This window comes from Convolutriloba macropyga, unplaced genomic scaffold, assembly GCF_964194025.1.
Source record: "Convolutriloba macropyga unplaced genomic scaffold, txConMacr16.3 SCAFFOLD_864, whole genome shotgun sequence".
NCBI lineage: Eukaryota > Metazoa > Xenacoelomorpha > Acoela > Convolutidae > Convolutriloba > Convolutriloba macropyga.
The window spans coordinates 32850-46160 of record NW_027450228.1 but is presented as its reverse complement, the minus strand read 5'-3'; the positions used below and the strand labels follow the sequence as shown (position 1 = coordinate 46160).

The 13311-nt window shown below is 33.4% G+C and overlaps 1 long non-coding RNA gene across 1 annotated transcript; it reads right to left on the bottom strand.

Annotated features, from left to right (window-relative positions):
- Positions 1-928: 928 nt before the first annotated feature.
- On the bottom strand, positions 929-6377 carry LOC142355724 (uncharacterized). Its single transcript, XR_012761288.1, has 2 exons — positions 5810-6377; positions 929-1670 (listed from the first exon to the last, which is right to left on the bottom strand). It is a non-coding gene; the product is annotated as an uncharacterized LOC142355724 (long non-coding RNA).
- Between the last annotated feature and the right edge of the window lie 6934 nt (positions 6378-13311).

Here is a 13311-nt window from a genome sequence, read left to right as displayed (position 1 = left end):
TAGCTAACCCCCTCGAAATCATGGTAATGATTTTCTAACCATTCAATGAAAATTTTTAAATCAACGCCTGACGAACTCCAATAGTTTTCCATTATATCTTGTAAGATTCTTCCAAATAAGATTTATATTTGACAAGCTTGCAAGACTTTTGCGAATAACGTTTATCTTGCAAGATGCAAGATACAGTCGCTCATCTGGCAGGAATCTTGCAAGATCTTGCAAGGTTACCGCTAAGAAATTCATTTGAACACTAATTTTGAAAAGAGTTTTCTGAATGCGTTCCCGGAGTTTCGTGACAGAGAAAATTAGGGCTGAATCAGTCAAGCGTTTTTCTGTTTTTTAGGATTGTACTTACCCTGTTTATGTCACAATTTACACTGGCCAGTCTTGATTTTTGCGTAAATATTACTGCATGGGAAAAATATCTCCAGTTTGTCTCCCGCCAAAAAGTTTTGCCGGATATGTCACTTGAACTCGCGCATGGGTACTTGTAACATTTTTATTGTGTATCTAGACGAAACCACTAATATAAATTGGCTTTGTGGTAATTGCCTACACACTAGTTTACGTATAAATAGTGTGTATACTACTATAGTAATTACCAGTTACCAGCTGCAAATGTATGACATTATTCTGCTTAGTCTTAACTTTGGGTTATAATTAATTTTCAGATTATACAGGATAGTTTTAGCCTGGGGGAACTCTTTGACCTCATTATAATCAGGATTATCTTTAAATAAAAAGCTGAAAAAACTATAGGTTTGCGTCCTGATTAAACCTCTATTTTCTTTCAAATTGACGACCCTCCTTGTTTCATTCAGAAAGACTCCCAATTGACTCAAATCAATATGTTGTAGGCCGGCCATTCTAGGCGTCATTTATCAGGTTCATCCTAATTTCCAGAATAGAACTGATGCCTTGAGCAAAACACTTTTTGCAGATACTTTTCACTCAAATTGAAACATTAAAGTTACATAATTGATACGAATCACTCTTTGAGATTGTTCTTTTCAGTCATTTGCCATCTCTTCATATAACAATTTACTGCATTTCAGAATAAAAATCTTCAAGAGTATTAATCTTTCAGCTCCAATATCTGTTACATTTTCTGGTCTTTTTTCATTTGTAACATTTGAGAACAGTTTCTGTGCATAAAATGTTCATAAATAAAAGGTTCTTTTTAGGGTAACTTGCGTTCTATAGAACAGCATGAAAGAAAAATTCATGGTCTATTTTATGACTACAACGTTTCTATGAAAAATGTTTCTATCACTGATTTTAAAGTGCCCCCCCGCCCCATAACTAACTATAATTGACACTATTTTTCTTTAAAATAGTTTTTAATTGTAACCGTGAGGGTTTATTGCTATCAGAATACTCAAATCACTATTCTCACAAAATGCACAAAATTTTGTTCACAAATGATAACGAAAATAATTTTTTGTTCAGGGGAAAAGAAAACGGTTCCCAGTCAAAATTGTTATTTCTGAATCCGAACTGAGAAGGTTAGTCCTCCACGCAAACGCAGCCCACTGATCTGGGTACAATTTCCTTCACGTCGGGATTGTCGCACGACTTTATGGCTTCAAATTCCATAATTTTCTGCCTGCACGTTCCTTTGACAATCACATTGTTGGGTTTGTATATGTTGCATGAGTCACAAGAACAAACTAAAACAAGGTTCTAGGTTCATTGACCGATGAGGGCTTTAGCTGGCCAGGAAAGATCGAGAAAGTTGACCGGTTAATTCTGATTGGTCGACAAATCTGATTGGTCAAATTATCACCTATTGATCGACCTATTACAATTTGCGTGGCCAGCTTTTCGGCTTAAAGTCTTATTTTTGCCGGCTAAACCCTGAAACAATCACAATCCAGGATGATGCTGCACGCCAAAGTGACTCTGAGCACGCCGTTTTCCGTTTTCCGGACTCTGCCCGCTGATCAGAGCATTTCAGAACCAAGAGAGCTCTGATCATGCCATTTTATGCTACACAGGACGAGGTTCCAGACCAAAATCAAACCTGATCAGGCCATTTCAGACCGATTTCATCACTTGTCAGACTTTAGTGCTCACTTTAGTGCAAACTTTGCATTCACTGGGATTGCACTCCAAGCTAAAAACAGATTAAACGCGCACAGACAAGATCCAGACTATTGTCCAGAATTTTCTGCGCTCAGAGGTCATTTTTGTTTGGAAACAAAAATTACCAGCCCATGAAAACTTGGGCTGGACATTACGGTGTGTGTGTAGACCTCTATTATCGTCTGATCAGAGATCTTTGGGCCTGGAATTCACCATAGTAAATATTTTCTTCAAATTTCATCCGATATTTTATATATTTCTGCTCCTGGCTCACATATTGTTGTAGTTGTTTTTTTAAATCTGGAAACATGTAAATTAAACTGACCACTTGGTTAATGTTACATGTTAGAAATTTATTAATCAAACATTATTTTTTTCTAATTTATAACAAACTAAGGTTCGGTTTTCGTAAAATAATTTAATAAAAAATATGTTTAAATCCTGCAACCCTTCTGTCTATTGGAACTCTTTCGTGTCGTTTAAGCATTTCCGCTGTAACTTTTTGTTTAAATTTGGTCTTCGACGTTTCTTTTCTAATTGTAATTGGAAGTGTGTTCCATTTTCGAACAAAGTTACGAACAATTGAACCATTACTCCATTTTGACTTACATTTTTGTTCTAAGAAAAGGTTATGGGTTCGTTTGTTTACAATAATAGGCACGTTTTCTAAAAATCTGAAATGTTTATTAGAGCGATTTCTTGTTTGTTGGAGATATTGAAAAACCTATTTAAAGACACCCGTGTTATTTGGAGCTCTGCTGGAAGAATTTTAGTCTCCAGAAGTAGATCTCTGGCAGTATCGTATTTGGTTTTCATAAAGCAAACTTTTATTCCCCAGTTTATCTGTTTGTTAATTCTGTCAATAGAGTAAGATGGTAAATTTTGAAAAAAAATTGCGCTAAAATCTAAATGAGACAAAACTAGTGATTTAAAAAGATTTATTCTTGTTTTTAGCGGTACCTGATAACGAACCAAATATAATGATCTGATTGCTGAAGCCATTTTACTGATAACCTTATTTAGTTGATTTTGGTATGTCAGTTCCCTATCAATTATTACACCTAAATATCTACATTTTTCAGATGCTTCCAATCGGTGTCCCTTGAAATCGACAGTTTCAATGATCGGCAATTTTTCATTGCTGAACACCATTAACTCCGTTTTTTTCTCATTCAAAGTTAACCTGTTTTGTTTCATATATTGATCTGTCTTGTTTAATGTATCTTCAGCTATTAGCTGCAAATTTGCTTCATTCTTTGCATGACATAGAATTGCTGTATCATCGGCAAACTGTAATAAATCACAATTCGTTGATACAGCTTCACTGAAATCGTTGACATAAAGTATAAAAATTAGAGGCCCTAAGACAGTTCCCTGAGGAACACCGTGATTTATGACAACCCAATCTGATTTTGCTATCCCATTTTTTACACACTGTTTTCTATCAGAAAGGAAAGAGTTTAATTAGATTCTTGCATTTTCTCAAATTCCATACCTTTTTATTTTGTTCATAAAAACATCTATAGATATTGAGTTGAAAGCCTTTGCTAAGTCTAAAAAGAGTGTGACAACAATTTCGTTTTCGTCAACGCATTGGTTTATCTTTTCAGTTAATGAAATGATAGTATCGAGACAGGACTTTTGCTTTTGAAAGCCGAATTGATTCTTGTTAATCAGACCATTAAGAGTTAGGTGGTGAGTTAGTTGTTCAAGTAGTAATCGCTCAAAAATTTTTGCTAGAGTTGGTGTGACTGATATGGGTCGATAGTTTTCTGGTTCTAGTCGGTCTCCTTTTTTATAGACAGGTGTAACATGCGCTGTTTTCATAAGATTAGGAAACGTGTATTTGTTTATACATTCATTGACGACAAATTGTAAATGAGTTCCAATAGACAGTTTACTATCTTTTAGCGCCCATGCTGGTATATAGCCCGGTCCGGGAGATTTATGCTTAGGTAGATTATCAATAACATTATACAATTCTTTTCTGGTGACTGGTCGGAAGCTAAATTCCGGTCCATCAAATGTTAGGGAAGAACAATTTGGAGCAACGTCTTTGCCTTTGTATAATCCTAGTCTCGCAAAACAATTATTAAGAACATTGGCAATCTCTCTGTCATCCTCAACAAAATGACTATCTTCCCTTAATTTGTCAATTTTTCTATTTGGCTGTTGGAATTGATCCTGTTTTTGATGAATTTCCATTGTTCTCTTGATGTTGGTAGCTGCTGGAAAAAATTCTTTGTATATGTTCATTTTCAGGCAAGCAAACAGATTTTTTTCAACGAACCAGGCAGATGTAAGAATTTTACAAAATAAAGTTCTAAGTAAAAACATAACTTGTAATTGGCAACAAAGGGTCACAAATAATTCAGTCATTAGAAAAAAAACTGATATTAGCTTGCGAGAAACCGTTAAAGTTTAGTTTTTGAGCATCATATGTTAGAAAAAGATCGAAACAGGGCAGCACTTTAATACTAAATATTCCATCCTCTCTGTTGAAAATTTTCTCGAACTCAAAAGACCAGCGCCCTTTTTTTGAAAAATGAAAAATGAATTCTTGGCATCATTCAGACAGCCAAAATACAACGCACTCCATGCCTGGAGTATAAACGCGCACAAAAAATTCGGAAAACTCTCTTTTAAATCTTACTACTAGCCAAATAACTTACTAGCCAAACTTACTAGCCGAATACTTGTACGCTCAATTGCCAAAAAATATTCCTTGAGTACTGAAATAATCTACCCGTTCAGCTAAAAACCTAAAGCAGAAAAAATATTAGAAACAATAAGTTGTACCAACTACTCGGAAATAAAATGTTTCTATGGCTCTAGGAGACCTAAAAAGTATAGATCAAAGACCTGGTGAGATCCTTATTAATACTGAAACTATATTCTATTCTCTGTCATTTCTCCAGCAAACCCATTGTTTTAAAATTTTGACCTGCATTATAAGAACACATACATGACATGGGTTCATAAAGAGCAGACTGGCTGACTATAACCTTCATGAGGGAATGCCTGAAAGTCTTCGTCGACCTATTAAGATCTGATGTTCCGTCTGCGCCAACGTTTTCGTCAAAATATAGAATTTGAAAAGACAACGATCTTTAGAAAGACAAATCAAAACACATCTACGATTTGCGCCCTAAAAATTGAATTTTGCTTTGCAGTTATAGAAGAAGAGTGTGTGAAATATATGGGAGATCATAAAAACAGATCAATGTCAATAAGAAGTAAGAAAAATTTTGAATGAATAGTTGTTGTTATAAAAACCAAATACTCAATCGGAAGCTTTTTTTCCGAACAATGCTTACAGCTTTGCTTTTTGAGCCATTTTGACTATCTCTCTCGGTAAGTATCTCTCTCGCTCATTCATTTTTTGCCGACTCAAAATCAAAATTAAAACATTTACCATTAAATTTTGATATGATTTTTTTTTTGAAAAATTTTTTAATTTCAGATTTTAAATGCAACCCTTGTAGTAAATTGAGTGGAATCTCGCGCATATTGTAAGTTCATATCAGATACATTGCTTTTTCTGTTATTTATTTATGTTATTTTCAATTTAAACACCAGTTTTGAATCGACAACCGAAATTCAATGATTGAGTTAAATATTTTCTTTAAAATATATTGGCTTCATTTGTATATTCTTTTCAATCATACATCTTAGAAAATCAGTGTTCTCCTTGTGTTGAAATATTATGTAGATAAAAACTTACTTTTCTTCAGAAGTTTGCTTGAGTAAATTTTACTCAAGCGCCCAAAACTCTAACAAATTGAAAGGGGTGTTTTGATGGCTCTCGGACCTCTATCGGACGGTTATTTTGTCCCCACGCTGCTCTTGTCGGCTGTAAGAAACTCTAGTTGGAATAATGGATTGATTCGAGTAATCAAATAACATCAAATGGATATACAAGAAATGTAAAAGATCTCAAAATCAAATCAATAATCAATCAGAGTTTTATAATAAAATATGGTTCACAACTTAAGCCAAATTCACAACTAAAGAGCTGCTATTCTCTCAATTCTACAAGCTCTCAATTGAGCCATTTGATCTAACTGCGGTTCTCTGGTGTTCTCAAGCGTTCTGATTTCCAATCGCGCAAACCGGTGTTCTGGTTTCCAATCGCTCAAACCGTTGTTCTGAATTTATCAAGTCAATTCAATACCCTCAACAATGTTTTTGTTATCAGAACTTCTCTACAGGTCAACTCCTGAGCTACAGCTGTGTTATGGTTGTGTTTTGGTAATGCCATGGTTCTACTCCTAAGTAACTTATCAAGCAACAACGTACAAGAACGATCAAAACAAAAGAATCTTTTCACTTCACATTATGGACAACATTAGAAAGGCTTTTCTTACGTAAAGTTTGTTATGACTTCAAAAGAACAATTGAATGACCTCAACGCCTTCTTTATACATTTCTGACTTCTATTCAAGCTATTCAAACTAAAACAAAAGCAGTATCAGACTTATGACGCTACCAATTAATCAGTCGGTCAAACTATGAACTCAAGAATTTAAGCCTTATTTGGAAGTTTAAAGTCCCCCCACGGTATCTCTAAAACAGATTCCCCAAAACTGACAACAATGGAACTTGCCCAACGGTATGCACTAACTTCTACCAAGTTTAACCGCACTGAGGTAAATACCTGATGATAACTAACTTTTACAAATTCGGTCCCTCTCAGAAAATCAAAATTGCACCCACTCAACTTCTCAGTAACCCTTTTTTTGTTCCATAAAAGCCTGGTCTGTCAAATGGCCTTAAATCGCAAGCCAACAGTCTTACTAGCATTTTGATGGTAACCGATTTTCAAAATTCAAATTGTATCCATTTTTATTGCGAAATTTTGCGAGAAAAGTAGGATTTACCAAATTCTACAGTTTTTAGAGATTGCATTAAACGTAAAAAAAGCACAGCCAATTTGAGTTCATATCGATTTACTCCGCTCGTTTTGTTCTGATTTACCATGAATCTCTAAATTCAGCTCACGAAAAATTGAGTTTAAAAAAATTATCCAACTAACAATCGTCCGTTTGAGATGCATGTCATCTATTCTGAGTTTGCAATGACCTATTTAAAGATGATTTTGCCATTTTTTCGCTTTTAGAGTTGGTTTGATTCAGAAAATTTCTAACCAATATCCCAGATAGGACATTCGACACATGCATTGTGGTTGATTCTGCTCACAGCTTTCTCCTGGCATTCACCCTCGTAATTACCCGTCACAGGACATTTGAACTCCTAAAAGAGGAAACTTTTGTCATTTGAACATATCTGAGTTAGATTGGCCTTTAACAAAAAGTTGCATACTAATTGCTATAATCTTATATCACTCAATTTTTATATATCGGAGGAATAACTCATCTCGATTTCTTTAAGATTCAACTGAAAAAGAAATAATGTGAAAGAAGCAGGAAAAAATGATATCTCCTATTCAATCAAGTGAAAAAATTATGTTCTAACACATAAATTCATACAAATTAATCAAACACAAGATATCAATTTTTTCGATATATAACGATGTTCAATATATAACGATGTTCGATATATATAACTATACAAATTTTCACCTCGTTTCTTTTCTGAATTGTAGCCAATGTCCAGCTGAAATTATCTGAAACAAAAGATAACAATAAAAAACGTTTGTTATTTTATTAGTTTTAACTGACGATTAAGAAAGAAACGGATTCTTTCTCAGCCACCTTAAAGAATAACAATCGAAAATGGTTAAAAAGAATATTTGAGAAATATACATTAATTTGTGCAAAAATTACAGGAAATGAGCAAATATGCTATTTGAGAGGCATTGACCGTTATGTTCGCGGTTGATTTTTATGTTTTTGACTCAAAATTAATCTAGGCCTAAAGAGATGTGAGTTTTCATTGTATACCTTAAATTGTAAAAAAAACTGTTAAAAAAATCTAAAAATTTTGCCTTCTATAAATTGTTTATAATACTCAAAAGCAATGAGATAATTCTCACAAAAAATGCTATCACCAATTGCATTCAATGTTTTATATGTTATAAGGAATTTTTTTTTCAATAAATGAGAATGTTTAGGAATGATTGAATTCTAACTGGGTGTGGAAACTTCATCTTGTGCGGAAAAAAATCTCAAGTCAATTCTCATTATTCAGTTTTCTTTTAGGACGGAAGAAAGTATTCTAATATCGAAGCAAAAATTTAACCAATTATTAAAGCGCTAATAATTGTTTCATTGATAAATTATACAAGTTATCACAACGAGAAACGATTAAAACCTTTCTAATTTTCGTCTGAGGGGATGGTGAAACAATAATCATAACGGAATTTAAAATAGTTGGAAGCGTTTTTAAAATCGAAAAAACGAAAATCTGACTACTCTTCAAACTGCAATCTTTGAGTTGTTTTCTGCTTCCTGACATACATATTTAATCACGTATTATAACTAGGCAGGTCAGTTCATCAAATGAACAAACTTCATTTACTGAACATTTGGTTGGTTCGTATTTTACCAAACTTGCCGAAATCAGCTACAATGCGAAAATCACCAAACAAATTGCATTTCCTTAGTCGCTTATTCCGATATCGAATTCTAGCGACAATAGCACTGCAAAATTTGACGACTAACCCCTTCTAATCGCATCGCTAATTCCCGCATCAATTTGTTAAATTCCTTTGTCATCTCAGTAGTTACGTTCTGGTTACTAGTTATTCGGTTTTTAAAATGTGACATTTTGGTTATTTATCAATCCCACATATTAATTTAATAAAAATCCCTCAGTTAAAACGAATCTCTCTTCATAAAAAAATTCACGAAGAGTGGTATCCGCCGACATCAAACGTGCGGAAAGAGTGACCTGATTCAAGGATAAGAACTGATTAGACTTGTGGCTAGTATTCGAACACTGTAAAATGAGAATAATAGAGACCTATAGACAAAAATTTGATCGTGGCGCACTTCGCGCGCGCTTACTTTCGTAACCTTAATACATGTGCGTAAAACCCATGCGTAAGACAACAAATTGCCAAGCAGATATACTCAAGCAAATGTGTTATTTGCAATGTAATGAGAATTCGGATCGTTTCCGTATAGGCTCCAAGATATCTTAGATTTCTCAGCGATTATAAAGATACACAGATAACATGTTAAATACTTTCGTGCATTCAAAGTTCAAATTGCTTATTCTAAACGACCGTGCCTTCAAGCTTGGCTGTGTCCATGGTCTATCAATCTTCGCCATCAGTAAAATTTATAAAAATTCTTACAGTTCTTTAATGGTTTTTACCGATAACACATCGGCCCAGGAACGAGAACGACGATACCGATGAAGACGACTATAATAGAAATTTCTTACATAAATTATCGACGATACCAACAAAAACGACGGTAATCGATAGTTCTTACATAAAAAACCGACGAAGTCGAGAAAAACCGACGAAAAACGACGCTTCTTGCGTTGATTTCGTCGCTATTTCTCAACTATCATCCATGTTTCCCGAATAAGTAATTTTGAAGGCACGGCGCCCCGGAATGTCGCTCTTTGATCAATTTTTGTTCCCCGACATAACTGTAGTGAATTATTTACACAGTAGTGTTTCAATTTGTTTCACCTGTTGATGGTTTGGAGACATTTTTAGGCGAGAATTTCGTCCAATTGGGTTGAACAGATTCACATGTAGAAGCCATCAAAAGAGTGACACAGAAACAGAGCGAAGCAGATTTCAGGCAGTCCAGGTACTCCATGATTTTGCTTAAAAAACAAATAGGGACAACATATAACACCGCAAAACTATGCCAAAAGTTCGAATCAATTTTGAACAAGTTTGCAATGTGATCAGTTTTGCTCACAAAACATTTCATAATAATAATAAAAATAATAACACAGGATTTAGGCAGTAGCATTAAGGGACGATAATTCGCACATGAAATAAATTAGAAATTGAAATTTAATATGCGTTTTTTTAGGCAGTTTTCACAGAAAAATCCGAGTCGACATGAACAGAGCTCAATCTCACTAACGCAATGCTTGTAGAACTTCCGATAGATAACTGTGAGCTTCTTTTTCAGGACAGCGATTGGATCTTGAAGCATTTTTTTGCCAATTCAAGAAGAGATTTTGTTAACGAGGGTCGGGATCCTGAACCAAAAATTAGACTTTGATTTTTGAAAGTAAATTTCCTTGACTTTAAAAACTTTGAGAGTAGATGCACGAGTCAGCACCCAAACCAATTGGTTTAAAAATATTATTTCGCTAATTTTTGGAATTTTGCTCTAAAGGTATTGTAAAGAATAATACGTCAATGGTTTATTATAGTGTAATTAATCATAAAGTATTGGTATAATAGTATATACAAATTATAATTGTTCCCTTATCGCCATTCGCCATATCCCACACTGTTAAGACCTTTCCACATGTATTAAGATAGTCTTTGTGGATCTAAAAAGGTCCAAATGCTCCCTTTTAGTTGGTACAGGGGTGCTTGCTCGTAATATTCCTGACATTAAAAAAAGTGCGGAAATTATTGCCGAAACATTATTTAAATGCAAAATTAAGATGATGTAATGGATTACATCGCGAGGGGGGGGGGGGGGGGGGGGGGGCTAACTTCAACAAGCTAAAAATATGACTGTTCACTGACATTTTCAAACCACTTCGTTTTAAATGGGAACACATAAGTTTCTGACTTTTCGGCGCCATCTCGGATCGTGATAAATTCTTCGAAGCCGGTCGATGGCTCATTCTATGCTCAATTAGGATTTTACGATGGGCATAGAAAAATTCATAAAACTACTATGATTTCATTATTAACTCCTCTCGACCATACTATAATTCCCCAAGATTTCAGCCTGAATCATCAAGGAAATTTTAAAACCTTCTGTAGATATGCGCTGATTCATCAAGGCTTAATTTTTCTGTTATTCTATCTCTGTCTCCATATTGCATATCTATTATATTCCTATTCTTAGGTGCGTATTTAGGGTAAAAGCAGAACTATTCCCAGGTCAAGGAACGAAACATAAAAATGACAACAAATTCTGATTAAGATGCACAACACTCAAAGAAGTACCATTTGTAGTACGGAAAGCCGGATGAACCAAATTTTATTAGAAGTTGAATAGATTGAATAAAAAGCATAAGCTGCAATTATTTAGAGTAAAAAATTAAAATTGTTGTTTGATTCGTGTGTTTCATGATGTGTAGTTTTTGGGAGCTAATGGCGACTAAATATCAGAAACAAGAGTCGCTGCGCTCGGAGATGACTTGATATTGTTGGATAAGTTACAGAAAAAAATCAGTATATTTTCGCTTAAAAATTTGACAATAAGTAATGCATCACTGGAACTGGTATTCTAATTTATTCATGGTTTTAAAATTTATAAGAATATTGTCAAACTTGGACACAACAGTTGTAATTGATTCTGACAATTGCAGAGGGCCAATAAGAAACGCAAAACACAGAAAAGCTGACTGAATATGTGAAGTAGATTCAATTCTCTCCACATTTTATGAATTGAATTTCGCAATCAGAAAATTAAATGGATGTACAAAATAAGGGTTTTACTGTCCATTCTTACGAAATAATCACTTTTTATCAAACTTGTCATGTAACGCGTAATTTTTTAGGGAAAGATTTTTAATCAGAAAAAAATATAAATTAAGATTAATAATAATAAAAATAAAAGTAACACTAATAATAATAATATTAATAATAATAATTATTATTATTATTATAAAAATAATAATAATAATAACAATAATAATAATTATAATAATAATAATAATAATAAGATTAACAATAACAATAAAAATAAAAATATTATTAACAAAAAAAAATAATCATAATAATTTAAATAATAATAAAATCAATAAAAATAAAAATATAAAACTATTGAAAATATTAAAAAAAAATAAAATAAAAGTAGATTTGTTCCTTGCCCTTTGGGGAAGTAAGTTTTGCATCGAATAAATAAAAAATAAATTTAAAAAAGGAATTTGGAGAAAAATAATTCTACAAACAATAAATTGATATATTCTGAAAACTCCTGAAAAGTCTTATGAAGCTATGGTGCTAATTTATATATAATGAAGCAAACTGACAAACTAAAGAACCTGAACATGCTCTCTGCTTCTTGTACTATATTAGGGTAAAATCTAGAGTTTGGAACTAAAAATTCGTATTTCACCTTTCAATAGATTGGTTTCAATGGATAGGGGTTAATCGTGGCCCACGGGCACTTAAAGCAATAGGGCGAATAGGGGCGGTAAGGGCAATTGGGGCTCAGACAGTGTTTTGATATAATTTATTAAATTATCAAATTTTTGTAGCTAAATTTTCTGATTTACACAGATCTTGAGAATTTACATAGCAAATTTTACGCTTTAGAAAGTCTTATTTATATAAATCTGCAGAAAAGTTTTTTGTTTTTTATTTCGGGTCAAATATTCTGTTGTAATTGGAAATTCTGCAAGAAACTACCCAAGTCCAACTCCGACGGTTATCTTGCAAGATGTAGAAGCCGCACGCTTATTTGGAAGATGCTTGCAAGATCTTGCAAGAAGGCAGTCGGTAATAGACTAGGGTATAAAAAACTGTGGAAACTGTGCAGATTTTCATCTGTAACTCTGAAAATTGTAGTTCAATATGCCAATACGTTTTCATGGCAATATTTAACAATTAACTTGATTACTTCAGAAATTCGGTGCGTTTAATTTCATTTCTTACGTGGGTTTTTCAAAGTTTCTTAACCAGGGATAGTAAAAACAAATTTCTAACCTTTGAGTTTGTGAACAGACAATTGGCCGAATACCGTTTATGTTAAGTCGAAAAGCTATTTGAGATTTCTCGCAGAGAATTGCAATGAGAAGTCAAGTTGATGCCGTTTGGTTTTCCCCAAAAGTAAGCGGAAGCTGTCTTAAGCGTCACTATTTAAACATTATTTTCATAAAAATTAGCAATTTTTTCAATTCCTCATTGCAAATTCAATACGTTTCGAGACAGAAAAATAGACCGAATTTAATTAAATGCTCCTATTTTTAATGTTTCCAGTGGATGAAATCGTTCATAGCGTTTTTTTCTAAGCATATTATTCAAAATTGTGCGATATTACAATCAAAATTGACTACAATTCTCACCGAAAAAAAAATTGTTGCTTAAAATATTGCAAAGTCTAATGACATTCACAATCAATTTTATTGTTGTTTTTGAAAGTAAATTATGCGTGCTTTTTC